We start from the raw sequence: 21624 nt of genomic DNA on the forward strand, positions 1-21624 counted from the left end.
TAGGGAATGTGCGCCATAGGCACGAGGAAATTCTTTATTTTTCATATTGAAATGTGGGGTGGGGGGACTTTTTTGGTAGGGGGAGCAAAATTTATAGTTACGCCACAGTGTCAGAGTCTTCATTTTCAGATTGCATTACAAGAAAGGTAAGTATAATAAATTCCTACTAAACAAAGCTATGTATTGCATCTAAGTGATGCAATATACTGTATAGTGAAAAGTTTACACATATTTACATTAGAGATGAGCGGGTTCGGTTCCTCGGAATCCGAACTCCCCCGAACTTCACCCATTTTACACGGGTCCGAGGCAGACTCGGATCCTCCCGCCTTGCTCGGATAGCCCGAGCGCGCCCGAACGTCATCATCCTGCTGTCGTATTCTCGCGAGATTCGTATTCTATATACGGAGCCGCTCGTCGCCGCCATTTTCACTCGTGCATTGGAGATGACAGGGAGAGGACGTGTGCAGCGTTCTCTCAGTTGCGTTCAGTGTGCTGCAAATATCTGTGCTCAGTGTGCTAAAAATATCTACGTTCTCTGCCTGAAAAACGCTCCATATCTGTGCTGCATTGTAGTATATAGTAGGAGGACAGTGCAGAATTTTGGTGACCAGTGGCCACCAGTATTATATCAGTACGGTACAGTAGTCCACTGCTCTACCTACCTCTGTGTCGTCAAGTATACTATCCATCCATACCTGTGGTGCATTTAAGTTTTGCGCAGTAGTAGGAGGACAGTGCATAATTTTGCTGACAACCAGTATATAATATATAGCAGTACGGTACAGTAGTCCACTGCTCTACCTACCTCTGTGTCGTCCAGTATACTATCCATCCATACCTGTGGTGCATTTTAGTTGTTGTGCGCAGTAGTAGGAGGACAGTGCATAATTTTGCTGACCACCAGTATATAATATATAGCAGTATGGTACAGTAGTCCACTGCTCTACCTACCTCTGTGTCGTCAAGTATACTATCCATCCATACCTGTGATGCATTTTAGTTGTTGTACGCAGTAGTAGGGGTACAGTGCATAATTTTGCTGACCACCAGTATATAATATATAGCAGTACGGTACAGTAGTCCACTGCTCTACCTACCTCTGTGTCGTCAAGTATACTATCCATCCATACCTGTGGTGCATTTTAGTTGTTGTGCACAGTTGTAGGAGGACAGTGCATAATTTTACTGAATACCAGTATATAATATATAGCAGTACGGTACAGTAGTCCACTGCTCTACCCACCTCTGTGTCGTCAAGTATACTATCCATCCATACCTGTGGTGCATTTTAATTGTTGTGCGCAGTAGTAGGAGGACAGTGCATAATTTTGCTGACCACCAGTATATAATATATAGCAGTACGGTACAGTAGTCCACTGCTCTACCTACCTCTGTGTCGTCAAGTATACTATCCATCCATACCTGTGATGCATTTCATTTTTTGTGTGCAGTAGTAGGAGGACAGTGCATAATTTTGCTGACTACCAGTATATAATATATAGCAGTACGGTACAGTAGGCCATTGCTATTGATATATTACTGGCATATAATTCCACATATTAAAAAATGGAGAACAAAACATGTGGAGGGTAAAATAGGGAAAGATCAAGATCCACTTCCACCTCGTGCTGAAGCTGCTGCCACTAGTCATGGCTGAGACGATGAAATGCCATCAACGTCGTCTGCCAAGGCCGATGCCCAATGTCATAGTAGAGAGCATGTAAAATCCAAAAAACAAAAGTTCAGTAAAATGACCCAAAAATCTAAATTAAAAGCGTCTGAGGAGAAGCGTAAACTTGCCAATATGCCATTTACGACACGGAGTGGCAAGGAACGGCTGAGGCCCTCTCCAATCTTCCTCATGACTAGTGGGTCAGCTTCACATGAGGATGGAAGCACTCATCCTCCCACTAGAAAAATGAAAAGACTTAAGCTGGCAAAAGCACAGAAAAGAACTGTGCATTCTTCTAAATCACAAATCCCCAAGGAGAGTCCAATTGTGTCGGTTGCGATGCCTGACCTTCCCATCACTGGACGGGAAGAGGTGGTGCCTTCCACCATTTGCACGCCCCCTGCAAGTGCTGGAAGGAGCACCCGCAGTCCAGTTCCTGATAGTCAAATTGAAGATGTCACTGTTGAAGTACACCAGGATGAGGATATGGGTGTTGCTAGCGCTGAGGAGGAAATTGACAAGGAGGATTCTGATGGTGAGGTGGTTTGTTTAAGTCAGGCACCCGAGGAGACACTTGTTGTCCGTGGGACAAATATGGCCATTGACATGCCTGGTCAAATTACAAAAAAAATCACCTCGTCGGTGTGGAATTATTTTAACTGAAATGCGGACAACATTTGTCAAGCCGTGTGTTCTCTTTGTCAAGCTTTAATAAGTAGGGGTAAGGACGTTAACCACCTAGGAACATCCTCCCTTATACGTCACCTGGAGCTCATTCATCAGAAGTCATTGACAAGTTCAAAAACTTTGGGTGACAGCGGAAGCAGTCCACTGACAACTAAATCCCTTCCTCTTGTAACCAAGCTCCTTCAAACCACACCACCAACTCCCTCAGTGTCAATTTCTTCCTTAGACAGGAACGCCAATAGTCCTTCAGGCCATGTCACTGTCAAGTCTGACGAGTCCTCTCCTGCCTGGGATTCCTCCGATGCATCCTTGAGTGTAACTCCTACTGCTGCTGGCGCTGCTGTTGTTGCTGCTGGGAGTCGATCGTCATCCCAGAGGGGAAGTCGGAAGACCACTTGTACTACTTCCAGTAAGCAATCGACTGTCCAACAGTCCTTTGCGAGGAAGATGAAATATCACAGCAGTCATCCTGCTGCAAAATAGATAACTCAGGCCTTGGCAGCCTGGGCGGTGTTAAACGTGTTTCCGGTGTCCACCGTTAATTCATGGGAAACTAGAGATTTGCTTGAGGTACTGTGTCCTCGGTACCAAATACCATCTAGGTTCCATTTCCCTAGGCAGGCGATACCGAGAATGTACACAGACCTCAGAAAAAGAGTCACCAGTGTCCTAAAAAATGCAGTTGTACCCAATGTCCACTTAACCACGGACATGTGGGCAAGTGAAGCAGGGCAGACTAAGGACTATATGACTGTGACAGCCCACTGGGTAGATGTATTGCCTCCCGCAGCAAGAACAGCAGTGGCGGCACCAGTAGCAGCATCTCGCAAACGCCAACTCATTCCTGGGCAGACTACGCTTTGTATCACCGCTTTCCATAAGAGGCACACAGCTGGCAACCTCTTACGGAAACTGAGGAACATCATCGCAGAATGGCTTACCCCACTGGAGTCTCCTGGGGATTTGTGACATCGGACAACGCCACCAATATTGTGCGTGCATTACATGTGGGCAAATTCCAGCACGTCCCATGTTTTGGACATACATTATATTCGGTGGTGCAGAATTATTTGAAAAACGACAGGGGCGTGCAAGAGATGCTGTTGGTGGCCCGAAGAATTGCAGGCCACTTTCGGCATTCAGCCACCGCGTGCCGAAGACTGGCGCACCAGCAAACACTCCTGAACCTGCCCTGCCATCATCTGAAGCAAGAGGTGGTAACAAGGTGGAATTCAACCATCTATATGCTTCAGAGGATGGAGGAGCAGCAAAAGGCCATTCAAGCCTATACATCTACGTACGATATAGGCAAAGGAGGGGGAATGCACCTGACTCAAGCGCAGTGGAGAATGATTTCAACGTTGTGCAAGGTTCTGCAACCCTTTGAACTTGCCACACGTGAAGACAGTTCAGACACTGCCAGCCTGAATCAGGTCATTCCCCTCATCAGGCTTTTGCAGAAGAAGCTGGAGAGATTGAAGGAGGAGCTAAAACAGAGCGATTCCGCTAGGCATGTGGGACTTGTGGATGGAGCCCTTAATTCGCTTAACCAGGATTCACGGGTGGTCAATCTGTTGAAATCAGAGCACTACATTTTGGCCACCGTGCTCGATCCTAGATTTAAAACCTACGTTGGATCTCTCTTTCCGGCAGACACAAGTCTGCAGAGGTTCAAAGACCTGCTGGTGAGAAAATTGTCAAGTCAAGCGGAACGTGACCCGTCAACAGCTCCTCCTTCACATTCTCCCACAACTAGGGCTGCGAGGAAAAGGCTAAGAATTCCGAGCCCACCCGCTGGCGGTGATGCAGGGCAGTCTGGAGAGAGTGCTGACATCTGGTCTGGACTGAAGGACCGGCCAACGATTACTGACATGTTGTCTACTGTCACTGCATATGATTCTGTCACCATTGAAAGAATGGTGGAGGATTATATGAGTGACCGCATCCAAGTAGGCACGTCAGACAGTCCGTACGTATACTGGCAGGAAAAAGAGGCAATTTGGAGGCCCTTGCACAAACTGGCTTTATTTTACCTAAATTGCCCCCCCTCCAGTGTGTACTCCGAAAGAGTGTTTAGTGCAGCCGCTCACCTTGTCAGCAATCGGCGTACGAGGTTACTTCCAGAAAATGTGGAGAAGATGATGTTCATCAAAATTAATTATAATCAATTCCTCCGTGGAGACATTCACCAGCAATTGCCTCCAGAAAGTACACAGGGACCTGAGATGGTGGATTCCAGTGGGGACGAATTATTAATCTGTGAGGAGGGGGATGTACACAGTGAAAGGGGTGAGGAATCGGACGATGAGGAGGAGGTGGACATCTTGCCTCTGTAGAGCCAGTTTGTGCAAGGAGAGATTGATTGCTTCTTTTTTGGTGGGGGCCCAAACCAACCAGTCATTTCAGTCACAGTCGTGTGGCAGACCCTGTCGCTGAAATGATGGGTTTGTTAAAGTGTGCATGTCCTGTTTATACAACATAAGGGTGGGTGGGAGAGCCCAAGGACAATTCCTTCTTGCACCTCTTTTTTTCTTTAATTTATCTTTGCATCATGTGCTGTTTGGGGACTATTTTTTAAATCTGCCATCCTGTCTGACACTGCATTGCCACTCCTAGATGGGCCAGGTGTTTGTGTCGGCCACTTGGGTCGCTTAGCTTAGTCACACAGCTACCTCATTGCGCCTCTTTTTTTCTTTGCATCATGTGCTGTTTGGGGACTATTCTTTTGAAGTGCCATCCTGTCTGACACTGCAGTTCCACACCTAGATGGGTCAGGTGTTTTTGTCGGCCACTTGGGTCGCTTAGCTTAGTCACACAGCTACCTCATTGCGCCTCTTCTTTTCTTTGCATCATGTGCTGTTTGGGGACTATTTTTTAAATTGCTATCCTGTCTGACACTGCAGTGCCACTCCTAGATGGGCCAGTTGTTTGTGTCGGCCACTTGGGTCACTTAGCTTAGCCACACAGCTACCTCGTAGCACCTCTTTTTTTCTTTGCATCATGTGCTGTTTGGGGACTATTTTTTAAATCTGCCATCCTGTCTGACACTGCAGTGCCACTCCTAGATGGGCCAGTTGTTTGTGTCGGCCACTTGGGTCGCTTAGCTTAACCATCCAGCGACCTTGGTGCACCTCTTTTTTTCTTTGCATCATGTCCTGTTTGGGGACTATCTTTTAAATCTGCCATCCTGTCTGACACTGCAGTGCCACTCCTAGATGGGCCAGGTTTTTGTGTCGGCCACTTGGGTCGCTTAGCTTAGCCACACAGCTACCTCATTGCACCTCTTTTTTTCTTTGCATCATGTGCTGTTTGGGGACTATTTTTTTAATCTGCCATCCTGTCTGACACTGCAGTGCCACTCCTAGATTGGCCAGGTGTTTGTGTCGGCCACTTGGGTCACTTAGCTTAGTCACACAGCGACCTTGGTGCACCTCTTTTTTTCTTTGCATCATGTGCTGTTTGGGGACTATTTTTTGAAGTGCCATCCTGTCTGACACTGCAGTGCCACTCCTAGATGGGCCAGGTGTTTGTGTCGGCCACTTGGGTCACTTAGCTTAGTCATTCAGCGACCTCGGTGCAAATTTTAGGACTAAAAATAATTTTGTAAGGTGTTCAGAATAGACTAGAAATGAGTGGAAATTATGGTTATTGAGGTTAATAATACTATGGGATCAAAATTACCCCCAAATGATTTAAGCTGTTTTTGAGGGGTTTTTGTAAAAAAATACCCAAATCCAAAACACACCCGAATCCGACAAAACATTTTCAGGGATGTTTTGCCAAAACGTGTCCGAATCCAAAACACGGCCGTGGAACCGAATCCAAAAGCAAAACACAAAACCCGAAAAATGTCCGGTGCACATCACTAATTTACTTCAATGTCTATGGGGGGGGAGAGGGACGCACATTTTTTTACTGTTCACACTGGGAGACAAATTGTCTAGAAACAGTAGAAACAGCCTACTAGGGAATGCCATACCCCATTCTGACTTATCAGGCAAGAATATAAAATATCTATCCAGTCTTGGGACCTGACTTCTACACATATTTGTAAATTACTGAATAAAATTTATTACAGAGGAAAAAGAAGACTCTTTTTAGGAATGGTATGTAATAAATATATAAATTTTTGAGCAATACCATTTTAATTGCTGCCAACTGTCCAGGGGCGGATTGGGAAACAAAAGTGGCCCTGGAAAAATTTCCAAAAGTGGCCTCATGTGGGCGGCACCAAATGAACTGTAGGTGGAGCCAATACCAAAGTAGGCGGGATTAATGCTACAGAATATAACGTACATGGAGTTACACCAACAAAAAACAACAACAAAATTACCCCTCACATCCCACCCATAAAATTGCACCTCACACCTGACATAAAATTACACCTCACACACCCCAGACATTAAATGACACCTCTCCCCCGAAACATAAAATTACACCTCTCCCCAGACATAAAATGACACCTCACACCCCTCCCCAGACATAAAATTACACCTCACACCCCCCAGACATAAAATTACACCTCACATACCCCCGACATAAAATTACACCTCACCTCCACCCCCGACATAAAATTACACCTCACCCCCCCCGACATAAAATTACACCTCACCCCCCCCGACATTAAATTACACCTGACACCCCCCCCCCCAACATAAAATTACACCTCACACCACGCCCTCAGCCAAAAAAATTACATAAAATGATGCCTCCCCCCGAAACATAAAATTACACCTCTCCCCCAGACATAAAATTACACCTCACACCCGTCCCCAGACATAAAATTACACCTCACACCCCCAGACATAAAATTACAACTCACACACCCCCGACATAAAATTACACCTCACATCCCCCCCGACATAAAATTACACCTCTCCCAGATGTAAAAATTGCACCTCACACCCCACCCAACAAAATTACACCTCCCCCAGACATTAAATTACAGCTCACACCAACCCCACATACAACATAAAATTACACCTCACCCCCCCCCATACATAAAATTGCGCCTCACACACCCCCGACATAAAATTACACCTCCATAAAAATACACCACACCCATAAAATTACACCTCACACCCCCCAGACAAAATTACAACTCACCCCCCACCCCCAATATAAAATTACACCCCACACCCCCCCGACATAAAATTACACCTCTCCCAGATGTAAAAATTGCACCTCACACCCCACCCAACAAAATTACACCTCCCCCCAGACATTAAATTACAGCTCACACCAACCCCACATACGACATAAAATTACACCTCACACCCCCCCATACATAAAATTACACCTCACACCCCCCAGACAAAATTACAACTCACCCCCCACCCCCGATATAAAATTACACCTCACACTCCCCGACATAAAATTACACCTCACACCCCCCGACATAAAATTACTAGAGATGAGCGGGTTCGGTTTCTCTGAATCCGAACCCGCCCGAACTTCATGTTTTTTTACACGGGTCCGAGCGACTCGGATCTTCCCGCCTTGCTCGGTTAACCCGAGCGCGCCCGAACGTCATCATCACGCTGTCGGATTCTCGCGAGGCTCGGATTCTATCGCGAGACTCGGATTCTATATAAGGAGCCGCGCGTCGCGGCCATTTTCACACGTGCATTGAGATTGATAGGGAGAGGACGTGGCTGGCGTCCTCTCCGTTTAGAAATTAAAATAGATAGGAGAGTGAGAGTGAGACACTTCATTTACTTACTGGAGCTTAGGAGGAGTTATACTAGTGACTGATGACCAGTGACCTGACCACCAGTGCAGTTTTATAATTTATTATTATTTAATAATCCGTTCTGTTCTTGTTCTCTGCCTGAAAAAAACGATACACAGTGACTCAGTCACACTCACATACCATATCTGTGCTCAGCCCAGTGTGCTGCATCATCTATGTATAATATCTGACTGTGCTCACACAGCTTAATTGTGGGGGAGACTGGGGAGCAGTTATAGGTTATAGCAGGAGCCAGGAGTACATATTAAACAGTGCACACTTTTGCTGCCAGAGTGCCACTGCCAGTGTGACTGACCACTGACCACTGTGACCAGTGACCTGACCACACTGACCACCAGTATAGTATATTGTGATTGAATGTCTGCCTGAAAAAGTACACTCGTCGTGTGACTTGTGTGGTGTTTTTTTATTCTATAAAAATTAAAAAACTCATTCTGCTGACAGACAGTGTCCACTCCAGCAGGTCCGTCATTATATAATATATACCTGTCCGGCTGCAGTAGTGATATATATATATATTTTTTATATCATTATTTATCATCCAGTCTACTAGCAGCAGACACAGTACGGTAGTTCACGGCTGTAGCTACCTCTGTGTCGGCACTCGGCAGTCCATCCATAATTGTATACCACCTACCCGTGGTTTTTTTTTTCTTTATACATACTACATCTCATTATCATTCAGTCTATATTAGCAGCAGAGACACAGTACAGTACGGTAGTCCACGGCTGTAGCTACCTCTGTGTCGGCACTCGGCAGTCCATCCATAATTGTATACCACCTACCCGTGTTTTTTTTTCTTTCTTCTTTATACATACTACATCTCATTATCAACCAGTCTATATTAGCAGCAGACACAGTACGGTAGTTCACGGCTGTAGCTACCTCTGTGTCGGCACTCGGCAGTCCATCCATAATTGTATACCACCTACCCGTGGATTTTTTTTTTCTTTCTTCTTTATACATACATACTACATCTCATTATCATCCAGTCTATATTAGCAGCAGACACAGTACAGTACGGTAGTCCACGGCTGTAGCTACCTCTGTGTCGGCACTCGGCAGTCCATCCATAATTGTATACCACCTACCCGTGGTTTTTTTTTTCTTTCTTCTTTATACATACTACATCTCATTATCATCCAGTCTAAATTAGCAGCAGACACAGTACAGTACGGTAGTCCACGGCTGTAGCTACCTCTGTGTCGGCACTCGTCACTCGGCAGTCCATCCATAATTGTATACCACCTACCCGTGGTTTTTTTTTTCTTTCTTCTTTATACATACTACATCTCATTATCAACCAGTCTATATTAGCAGCAGACACAGTACAGTACGGTAGTCCACGGCTGTAGCTACCTCTGTGTCGGCACTCGGCAGTCCATCCATAATTGTATACCACCTACCCGTGGTTTTTTTTTTCTTTCTTCTTTATACATACTACATCTCATTATCATCCAGTCTATATTAGCAGCAGACACAGTACAGTACGGTAGTCCACGGCTGTAGCTACCTCTGTGTCGGCACTCGGCAGTCCATCCATAATTGTATACCACCTACCCGTGGTTTTTTTTTTCTTTCTTCTTTATACATACTACATCTCATTATCATCCAGTCTATATTAGCAGCAGACACAGTACAGTATGGTAGTCCACGGCTGTAGCTACCTCTGTGTCGGCACTCTGCAGTCCATCCATAATTGTATACCACCTACCCGTGGTTTTTTTTTTCTTTCTTCTTTATACATACTACATCTCATTATCATCCAGTCTATATTAGCAGCAGACACAGTACAGTACAGTAGTCCACGGCTGTAGCTACCTCTGTGTCGGCACTCGGCAGTCCATCCATAATTGTATACCACCTACCCGTGGTTTTTTTTTTCTTTCTTCTTTATACATACTACATCTCATTATCAACCAGTCTATATTAGCAGCAGACACAGTACAGTACGGTAGTCCACGGCTGTAGCTACCTCTGTGTCGGCACTCGGCAGTCCATCCATAATTGTATACCACCTACCCGTGGTTTTTTTTTTCTTTCTTCTTTATACATACTACATCTCATTATCATCCAGTCTATATTAGCAGCAGACACAGTACAGTACGGTAGTCCACGGCTGTAGCTACCTCTGTGTCGGCACTCGGCAGTCCATCCATAATTGTATACCACCTACCCGTGGTTTTTTTTTTCTTTCTTCTTTATACATACTACATCTCATTATCATCCAGTCTATATTAGCAGCAGACACAGTACAGTACGGTAGTCCACGGCTGTAGCTACCTCTGTGTCGGCACTCGGCAGTCCATCCATAAGTATACTAGTATCCATCCGTCTCCATTGTTTACCTGAGGTGCCTTTTAGTTGTGCCTATTAAAATAAGGAGAACAAAAATGTTGAGGTTCCAAAATTAGGGAAAGATCAAGATCCACTTCCACCTCGTGCTGAAGCTGCTGCCACTAGTCATGGCCGAGACGATGAAATGCCAGCAACGTCGTCTGCCAAGGCCGATGCCCAATGTCATAGTACAGAGCATGTCAAATCCAAAACACCAAATATCAGTAAAAAAAGGACTCCAAAACCTAAAATAAAATTGTCGGAGGAGAAGCGTAAACTTGCCAATATGCCATTTACCACACGGAGTGGCAAGGAACGGCTGAGGCCCTGGCCTATGTTCATGGCTAGTGGTTCAGCTTCACATGAGGATGGAAGCACTCAGCCTCTCGCTAGAAAACTGAAAAGACTCAAGCTGGCAAAAGCACCGCAAAGAACTGTGCGTTCTTCGAAATCCCAAATCCACAAGGAGAGTCCAATTGTGTCGGTTGCGATGCCTGACCTTCCCAACACTGGACGTGAAGAGCATGCGCCTTCCACCATTTGCACGCCCCCTGCAAGTGCTGGAAGGAGCACCCGCAGTCCAGTTCCTTATAGTCAGATTGAAGATGTCAGTGTTGAAGTACACCAGGATGAGGAGGATATGGATGTTGCTGGCGCTGGGGAGGAAATTGACCAGGAGGATTCTGATGGTGAGGTGGTTTGTTTAAGTCAGGCACCCGGGGAGACACCTGTTGTCCGTGGGAGGAATATGGCCGTTGACATGCCTGGTGAAAATACCAAAAAAATCAGCTCTTCAGTGTGGAGGTATTTCAACAGAAATGCGGACAACAGGTGTCAAGCCGTGTGTTGCCTTTGTCAAGCTGTAATAAGTAGGGGTAAGGACGTTAACCACCTTGGAACATCCTCCCTTATACGTCACCTGCAGCGCATTCATAATAAGTCAGTGACAAGTTCAAAAACTTTGGGCGACAGCGGAAGCAGTCCACTGACCAGTAAATCCCTTCCTCTTGTAACCAAGCTCACACAAACCACCCCACCAACTCCCTCAGTGTCAATTTCCTCCTTCCCCAGGAATGCCAATAGTCCTGCAGGCCATGTCACTGGCAATTCTGACGAGTCCTCTCCTGCCTGGGATTCCTCCGATGCATCCTTGCGTGTAACGCCTACTGCTGCTGGCGCTGCTGTTGTTGCTGCTGGGAGTCGATGGTCATCCCAGAGGGGAAGTCGTAAGCCCACTTGTACTACTTCCAGTAAGCAATTGACTGTCCAACAGTCCTTTGCGAGGAAGATGAAATATCACAGCAGTCATCCTGCTGCAAAGCGGATAACTGAGGCCTTGACAACTATGTTGGTGTTAGACGTGCGTCCGGTATCCGCCGTTAGTTCACAGGGAACTAGACAATTTATTGAGGCAGTGTGCCCCCGTTACCAAATACCATCTAGGTTCCACTTCTCTAGGCAGGCGATACCGAGAATGTACACGGACGTCAGAAAAAGACTCACCAGTGTCCTAAAAAATGCAGTTGTACCCAATGTCCACTTAACCACGGACATGTGGACAAGTGGAGCAGGGCAGGGTCAGGACTATATGACTGTGACAGCCCACTGGGTAGATGTATGGACTCCCGCCGCAAGAACAGCAGCGGCGGCACCTGTAGCAGCATCTCGCAAACGCCAACTCTTTCCTAGGCAGACTACGCTTTGTATCACCGCTTTCCAGAATACGCACACAGCTGAAAACCTCTTACGGCAACTGAGGAAGATCATCGCGGAATGGCTTACCCCAATTGGACTCTCCTGTGGATTTGTGGCATCGGACAACGCCAGCAATATTGTGTGTGCATTAAATATGGGCAAATTCCAGCACGTCCCATGTTTTGCACATACCTTGAATTTGGTGGTGCAGAATTTTTTAAAAAACGACAGTGGCGTGCAAGAGATGCTGTCGGTGGCCAGAAGAATTGCGGGACACTTTCGGCGTACAAGCACCACGTACAGAAGACTGGAGCACCACCAAAAACTACTGAACCTGCCCTGCCATCATCTGAAGCAAGAAGTGGTAACGAGGTGGAATTCAACCCTCTATATGCTTCAGAGGTTGGAGGAGCAGCAAAAGGCCATTCAAGCCTATACAATTGAGCACGATATAGGAGGTGGAATGCACCTGTCTCAAGTGCAGTGGAGAATGATTTCAACGTTGTGCAAGGTTCTGATGCCCTTTGAACTTGCCACACGTGAAGTCAGTTCAGACACTGCCAGCCTGAGTCAGGTCATTCCCCTCATCAGGCTTTTGCAGAAGAAGCTGGAGACATTGAAGGAGGAGCTAACACGGAGCGATTCCGCTAGGCATGTGGGACTTGTGGATGGAGCCCTTAATTCGCTTAACAAGGATTCACGGATGGTCAATCTGTTGAAATCAGAGCACTACATTTTGGCCACCGTGCTCGATCCTAGATTTAAAGCCTACCTTGGATCTCTCTTTCCGGCAGACACAAGTCTGCTGGGGTTGAAAGACCTGCTGGTGAGAAAATTGTCAAGTCAAGCGGAACGCGACCTGTCAACATCTCCTCCTTCACATTCTCCCGCAACTGGGGGTGCGAGGAAAAGGCTCAGAATTCTGAGCCCACCCGCTGGCGGTGATGCAGGGCAGTCTGGAGCGACTGCTGATGCTGACATATGGTCCGGACTGAAGGACCTGACAACGATTACGGACATGTCGTCTACTGTCACTGCATATGATTCTCTCACCATTGAAAGAATGGTGGAGGATTATATGAGTGACCGCATCCAAGTAGGCACGTCACACAGTCCGTACTTATACTGGCAGGAAAAAGAGGCAATTTGGAGGCCCTTGCACAAACTGGCTTTATTCTACCTAAGTTGCCCTCCCACAAGTGTGTACTCCGAAAGAGTGTTTAGTGCCGCCGCTCACCTTGTCAGCAATCGGCGTACGAGGTTACATCCAGAAAATGTGGAGAAGATGATGTTCATTAAAATGAATTATAATCAATACCTCCGTGGAGACATTGACCAGCAGCAATTGCCTCCACAAAGTACACAGGGAGCTGAGATGGTGGATTCCAGTGGGGACGAATTGATAATCTGTGAGGAGGGGGATGTACACGGTGATATATCGGAGGATGATGATGAGGTGGACATCTTGCCTCTGTAGAGCCAGTTTGTGCAAGGAGAGATTAATTGCTTCTTTTTTGGTGGGGGTCCAAACCAACCCGTCATTTCAGTCACAGTCGTGTGGCAGACCCTGTCACTGAAATGATGGGTTGGTTAAAGTGTGCATGTCCTGTTTATACAACATAAGGGTGGGTGGGAGGGCCCAAGGACAATTCCATCTTGCACCTCTTTTTTCTTTAATTTTTCTTTGCGTCATGTGCTGTTTGGGGAGGGTTTTTTGGAAGGGACATCCTGCGTGACACTGCAGTGCCACTCCTAGATGGGCCCGGTGTTTGTGTCGGCCACTAGGGTCGCTTATCTTACTCACACAGCTACCTCATTGCGCCTCTTTTTTTCTTTGCGTCATGTGCTGTTTGGGGAGGGTTTTTTGGAAGGGACATCCTGCGTGACACTGCAGTGACACTCCTAGATGGGCCCGGTGTTTGTGTCGGCCACTAGGGTCGCTTATCTTACTCACACAGCTACCTCATTGCGCCTCTTTTTTTCTTTGCGTCATGTGCTGTTTGGGGAGGGTTTTTTGGAAGGGACATCCTGCGTGACACTGCAGTGACACTCCTAGATGGGCCCGGTGTTTGTGTCGGCCACTAGGGTCGCTTATCTTACTCACACAGCTACCTCATTGCGCCTCTTTTTTTCTTTGCGTCATGTGCTGTTTGGGGAGGGTTTTTTGGAAGGGACATCCTGCGTGACACTGCAGTGACACTCCTAGATGGGCCCAGTGTTTGTGTCGGCCACTAGGGTCGCTTATCTTACTCACACAGCTACCTCATTGCGCCTCTTTTTTTCTTTGCGTCATGTGCTGTTTGGGGAGGGTTTTTTGGAAGGGACATCCTGCGTGACACTGCAGTGACACTCCTAGATGGGCCCGGTGTTTGTGTCGGCCACTAGGGTCGCTTATCTTACTCACACAGCTACCTCATTGCGCCTCTTTTTTTCTTTGCGTCATGTGCTGTTTGGGGAGGGTTTTTTGGAAGGGACATCATGCGTGACACTGCAGTGACACTCCTAGATGGGCCCGGTGTTTGTGTCGGCCACTAAGGTCGCTTATCTTACTCACACAGCTACCTCATTGCGCCTCTTTTTTTCTTTGCGTCATGTGCTGTTTGGGGAGGGTTTTTTGGAAGGGACATCCTGAGTGACACTGCAGTGACACTCCTAGATGGGCCCGGTGTTTGTGTCGGCCACTAGGGTCGCTTAGCTTAGTCATCCAGCGACCTAGGTGCAAATTTTAGGACTAAAAATAATATTGTGAGGTGTGAGGTATTCAGAATAGACTGAAAATGAGTGTAAATTATGGTTTTTGAGGTTAATAATACTTTGGGATCAAAATGACCCCCAAATTCTATGATTTAAGCTGTTTTTTAGTGTTTTTAAAAAAAAACACCCGAATCCAAAACACACCCGAATCCGACAAAAAAAATTCGGTGAGGTTTTGCCAAAACGCGGTCGAACCCAAAACACGGCCGCGGAACCGAACACAAAACCAAAACACAAAACCCGAAAAATTTCCGGCGCTCATCTCTAAAAATTACACCTCGCACCCCCAGCCATAAAATTACACCTCACTCCCCACCCCCAGACATAAAATTACACCTCACACCCTGACATAAAAATACACCTCACACACCCCCAGACATAAAATGATGCCTCCCCCCGAGACATAAAAATTACACCTCACATCCCTCCCCGGACATAAAATGATGCCTCCCCCCCCCCCCCCGAGACATAAAATTACACCTCACAACAGTGCCGTAACTAGATATTTTTGCGCTGTGTGCAAGAAGCAGCATCGGCGCCCCCCCTTCATATTAAAAATTGTGCCAGTGCGCGCTGTAGGCGTGCGACAAAAATATAGGGGCATAAGAGTGAGAGCTTGGGGCTGAGGTCGATAGGTGGCAGATGCTCTGCTGCAGACAAAGCGCACAGGTGAGTGGAAGGAGCGGCCGTCAGCGGACCACATGAGAGAATAGGCGGCCAGTCAGGTTGTCTACAGATGGTGCACCCACAGGGCAAATGTGCACACCTAGTTACGTCCCTGGTCGTTGTGGAGAGCAGTGAGTAAAGTAGAGTGTAAGTAAAGGTGTAGGGAACAGTGAGGGTATTAAGCAGTGAGGGTGGGTGTAGGGAGCAGTGAGGGTGGGTGAGTGCAGGGAGCAGTGAGTGACTGAAGCAGAGAGAGTGGGTATAGGTGGCAGCGAGGAAGGGTGTAAGGAGCTGTGAGTGAGGGAAGTAGAGAGAGTGGGTATAGGGAGCAGTGAGGGTGGGTGTTGGGAGCAGTGAGGGTGAGTGTAGGGAGCAGTGACGGTGAGTGTTGGGAGCAGTGAGGGTGAGTGTAGGGAGCAGTGAGGGTGTAGGGAGCAGTGAGGGTGAGTGTAGGGAGCAGAGAGAGTGGGTGTAGGGAGCAGTGATTGTGAGTGTAGGAAGCAGTGAGGGTGGGAGAGTGAGGGGAGCAGAGAGAGTGGGTGTAGATAGCATGTAGGGAACAGTGAGGGACATCAGTGTGGAGCCGCTGCCAGTTGTAACCTCCCCCTCCTCTGTAACTCACCCCACACCGCTTCAGTCTGCTCCGGCGCTGCAGATCTTCCTCCGACAGTGGTGCACGCAAGGAGGGGGGGTTTCTGAGTATCCGGAACACCCCCTGAAGACCCAGTTTTTTTATTTGAGAGACGGAGACAGCTGTGTCTCCGTCTCAGCAGAAGCCGCGACCGCGGTGCAGCTAACAGAGAGCTCCTAAGCTCTGCTCCGGCTCCTGAAGTTATGTGTACTATAGGAAGCGGAGGGGGGGAGAGCTCTGGTGCCTGACAGGAAATCTGACCGCTTCGGCCCGCTCCTGCGCTGCAGATCTTCCTCCGGCTCCTAAAGTCATGTGTAAGCCGCTGCCCAGCGCTCCGGAGCTCTGAAATAGGAAGCGGAGGGGGGGACAGCTCCGGTGCCTGACAGGAAATCAGACAGCCAAGCTGACAGAAAAGGACAGGCGAGCTGCGGCCAAGAGGGTAGGCAGCAGTGGGCAGATGGATTCAAGCGAGCACGGGTGGGGGCCGCCACGGCTGCTTTGCGCTGGATGCGGGCGACTGCGGCGGGGGGGGACACAGAGTGTGCCAGTTGCGCCTGTGGGCAGCGCACACTCCGCACATATGTAGTTACGGCCCTGCCTCACACCCCTCCCCAGACATAAAATTATGCCTCCCCCCCCGAGACAAAAAATTACACCACACACCCCTCCCCAGACATAAAAGTACACCTCACACCCCCCAGACATAAAACTACACTTCACACACCCCCGACATAAAATAATACCTCACACCCCGACATAAAATTACACCTCACACCCCTCCCAAGACATAAAATGATGCCTCCCCCCCGAGACATAAAATTACACCTCACACCCCTCCCCAGACATAAAAGTACACCTCACACCCCCCAGACATAAAACTACACCTCACACACCCCCGGCATAAAATAATACCTCACCCCCCCGACATATTATTACACCTCACAACCCCCGCCGACATTGAATTACACATCCCCCAGACGTAAATTTGCACCTCACACCTCACCACCGACATAATATTACACCTCCCCCCAGACATAAAATTGCAGCTCACACCCACCCCACACCCAACATAAAAGTACACCTCGCACCCCTCCAAACATAAAATTACACCTCACACCCCCCCAGACATAAAAGTGCACCTCACACCCCCCAGACATAAAAGTGCATCTCACCCCCCCATGACATGAGGCACCTCACCTCATGAGAGGAACATGCATTTAGGGACTCACTCTTCTGCAGTACATGAAGCCTCACCTCTCTTACTCCAGAATGTGAACCCACTGCGGCCGCACCTTCCCTTCCCGCACGGTCCGCGCTGATGACGTCTGAGACGTTTGGCGCGCGGACCTCCTCTTCAGGTCAGGTGGATGGGGATGGAGCCGCTCACTGGCAGCTGCAGTGCCCACACAGTCACTTGACGCAGGAGGGGGAGAGGGGGCAGCATAAACTTCTGACGTGCGGGGGGTGGGAGTTGCCGGGCCAGCTCTCCTGTCACAGGAATAAGCTGCTGGGGTGGGTGGGGGTGGCAACATGAACTGGTGATGTGCGGAGGGGGGAATAAGCTGCTGACGAAGAGGGGGGGGGGTGGAGTGTGATAGCATGAAGTGGTGACGTGCGGGGGACCGGCCAGGCACTTCTGACAATGCTCTTGATAGCGGCCCGCGGCCGCGCACACAGAACACCCAGAAATAAGCTGGCAGCATGAAGTGGTGACGTGCGCGCGCGCGCGGGGGGGGGGGGGGTATGGGCGACGGCTCAGGGCCGCTCAGCACTTCTGACTGCTCTAGTCTGGCAGCATGAAGTGGTGACGTGCGGGGGGGGGGGGCGGGGGGGCGGGTCGGGGCGGCCCAGCAGACACACAGGTCTTGCTAGCGGCCCGCGGCCACACACACAAATAAGCTGCTGGCGGGGGGGGGGCGGGATCAGCATTGACTGGTGACGTGCGGGGGGGGCGTGGCCGCACACAGGCATAAACTGTTGAGGGGATGGGGGGGGGGCAGCATAAGATGGTGATTTGCGGGGCCGGCTCTCCTGACAGCGGCCGCAGACAGTATTACATTATGCAGGTATTGTGCCTGGTGACGCAGAGGGGGCGGGTCCGCGTAGGACAGGCGGCCCCACGGCCCAATCGCCCCCCCCCCCCCCCCCCCCCCCCGGGAAAACTCCCGGTGACTTCTATGGCCAATCCGGCCCTGCAGCTGTCCCAGCCTCAAGACCTCCTGAGTTATCCAGTCCTTAGTAAGGTCTCTATTGTACTGAGTAGCAGGCTTAAATTACAAGCAACTCCTTCTAATACACATGGATTTGGACCAAAATAAATAAGGCTGTTACATTATCATGCAGTCCCTATTATCTTACTGGGCTCTGCCGTTTCCTTGCCTTGCACCTTCTCCCCACGTTTTCTGGATGTGTCCCACTCTGTGCAGCTGCCAGTAGTTGTTTGTTTCACATGTGGAGTCCACTGGCGTCGGTACATGGGTACCACCATCTTGTTTTCAGACAGATAAACGTATTTCATCCATTACTGAGCCACAACAAATTTACTAGTAGCCTGTGTTCCCCACAGAGTGCTTGTTTGTTTCCTGTGTTTAGGTACCTCCAGTGTGCTGCTGTGCATCTTCCCGTGCCATTTACCATAGCTGGGCATTCTCCAGAAAACCAGTGTGCTATACCTGCTATTGAGGTCAATCGCAGTGCCAGTCATCATAGCTGAGTGCTCACTACAGAATCACTGCTGTCTGAACTGCGCACTTGCTTTTATGCATAATAGCATACCTCGCAACTTATGCTCAGGGCTGTATTTTCGTATAGGCTCAATGTGCAGTTGCCCAAGGGCCCCAGGAGCTTAAGGCTGAAAGCTAAAAGTTCCCTTTTTCCAATGGTACCAGACATTTGAAAATCGCTTCTGGTGGACTGGAGATATCTGACTTCAAAACAGTGATCCTCATCCGAACCTGCTAATTGCTCTTCCCAGCCAGATATCTCAGGTTATATCTAACGTAAAGTTTTTCTGAGGTTATGCTACAAAATCTGGGACTCTCCCCTTTCGGCAGACACTGGAAACTTGTCTCTACTATGCTCAGAACCAGAAATATCAGCCTTCTAGCAGCTGGTCCCTTCTCCAGCTCCACATGGCCGGTATGTAGTTTTATATTTTCTTCCATGGATTTCTCTGGCTCTTGAACTATGATGCCCAAGTCTCCATTATCACATGAAAGGAGGGACTCTCTTGTTTTTTTTAATCTTGTTAAAAGCTAAGAAATCTATTTCCAGGAACTTAAGATATCTGCAGTTAAGCAAGCTGCCCTAACACTGGAAAACGATGAATATTAAGCACACTCCACTATCCACCCCTCCCCTGCGTATTAAACACCCCCTACCTCCCTGGAACTCATGTACCAGGGGCCCTTCATTCAGCCCAATGCCCCCTTCTGCAGTTTAGTGTTCTCCCACCCCATCTTCCACCATCTTTGCAGTAAAGGAATAATTAGCAGAAATTACTGCTCCAGGTCCTACATGCTGAGCGGAAGATAGAACACCCCCTACCGCCTGTGGGACATCAAAGCTGCCACTGATAGCACCCCCCACCTCTACCGCTGAAGGAAGGATAGGTGCCTCAGTGCATTGCTTTGCCCAGGGGCCTACACTGCTGTTAAGATGGCCCTGCTTTTGATGTCTGAAATTCCGGATCCTTGCATGTTGCAGACACGTGCCTAGAAAAGGGTGTGTGGTGTTGGCTAGATGGGGGCATTATCCCAGTTGGGTAGGCATGGCCTAGTGCACGTGCACATGCTTTCAGAATTTTTTGGGCATGGCCAGGGCTGCCAAGAGAAATCCTGTGTCCCGGTACAACAAATTCCTGGGCCTCCCGGAGTGGGTCTGGCCGCAGTATGTATATTTATCTATTTCCATATATAGGTAAATATATAGAAGATGCAGTTTATGGCACTCACTTTTCCACTGTATCAGCCGGGGTGCCTTCCTTCACAAATGCGTGCCGAAAATGGGTTCCCTGGGGTACCTTTAGCCAGGGCCGGCGCCACCACTAGGCAGCTTTAGGCAGCTGCCTATGGGCGGCAGCGCTGGAAGGGCGGCACTGACTGTAAGTAACAAAAAAAAAAAAAAGTGACCGAGTTCCTCATCACTCCCCCCCCACGCTCTCCCTGCTCTGCCACTCTGCTCTGCTGCGGTACATTACTGCTGTCACTGCGTCTGTGATACTGACAGTGTGATACTGGCAGCGGCACCGGCAGCGGCACCGGCAGCATAAATAAAACGCAGGTCCTCAACGGCACTGACTAGGGAGGCGGGAGGGCCGCCCACTGATGTTTCCAGACAATAGTAGCAGGGGGCAGCGGCTGTAGAAACATTAACACTGTGCAGTTTAAGCAGAGCCTACAGAGGGAACACACTGCCCAGACGCCGCTCTCACAGAGACCCCGGTCCGTGCTGCAGCTGTGTCATTCAGGCTGTGCTCAGTCAGTGTCCCGATGTCAGTCAGTCACACTGTCTGTTTTACTGAGGCCACGCCCCTTCTCCCGTGAGACTCCGCCCCTTCCCCACGAGGCCCCACCCCTTTCCTCCGTTAACCTATCGCTAGCCTCCTCTCCTGGAGGCTCCACTCCCTCCCTCCTATTCCATGTCACTATCACTGATCCCTCTCCTCCCCAAGTCCCTTCCTCCTTTTCTCCTCCACCCATGGGCTGCTTCCAAGTTCCATACTTCTGAGTGTGCAGGATCAGAAACCAAAGAGCCTTCTTCTTCCAGTTGAGCAAGTAAATTGTGCGTGTGTGTGTGTGTGTGGGGGGGGATTGTCTATTAATACAACTTGTAGTTGGATATGTTATTTTACTATTATCACTGATGTGTACATAAAATTTTGTGTTTTTAGGTTTTAGGGTGTAGTTGGAGCCAACACTACCCACTCAGCAGAGTATACAAAGCGGGGAGGCGCATGGCTTGATATGCGCTCTACCCACTCTGCTATGTCAAACTGTATGATTGCAGTGGCTCCGGCAGTGTGAAGCAGCTCTTCTAGCATCCGCTCCCTCCTCCCCCTCCTTCACACTACCTGCACCTGAATAATGGCAGCCACACCGGAAGCGTGTAGCGTCGGCTCCCTTCCTCCCTCCTCTCTCTTCCCACTCCTCCCCGCTGCCAGCACCTGTATGATTGCAGCCGCACCGGAAGCGTGTAGCGTCGGCTCCCTTCCTCCCTCCTCTCTCCTCCCACTCCTCCCCGCTGCCTGCACCTATATGGTGGCAGCCGCGCCAACAGCGTGAAGCAGCAGCTACCTCACTCCCTCCTCTCTCCTCCCACTCTTCCCCGCTGCCTGCACCTGTATGATGGCAGCCGCATGGGCAGCGTGAAGCAGCTCTTCAGTCACCAGACTACCCGACACTGCTCTCCCGTGTAATGCTGGGCAT

Source organism: Pseudophryne corroboree, chromosome 1 (genome assembly GCF_028390025.1).
Source record: "Pseudophryne corroboree isolate aPseCor3 chromosome 1, aPseCor3.hap2, whole genome shotgun sequence".
NCBI classification, from domain to species: domain Eukaryota; kingdom Metazoa; phylum Chordata; class Amphibia; order Anura; family Myobatrachidae; genus Pseudophryne; species Pseudophryne corroboree.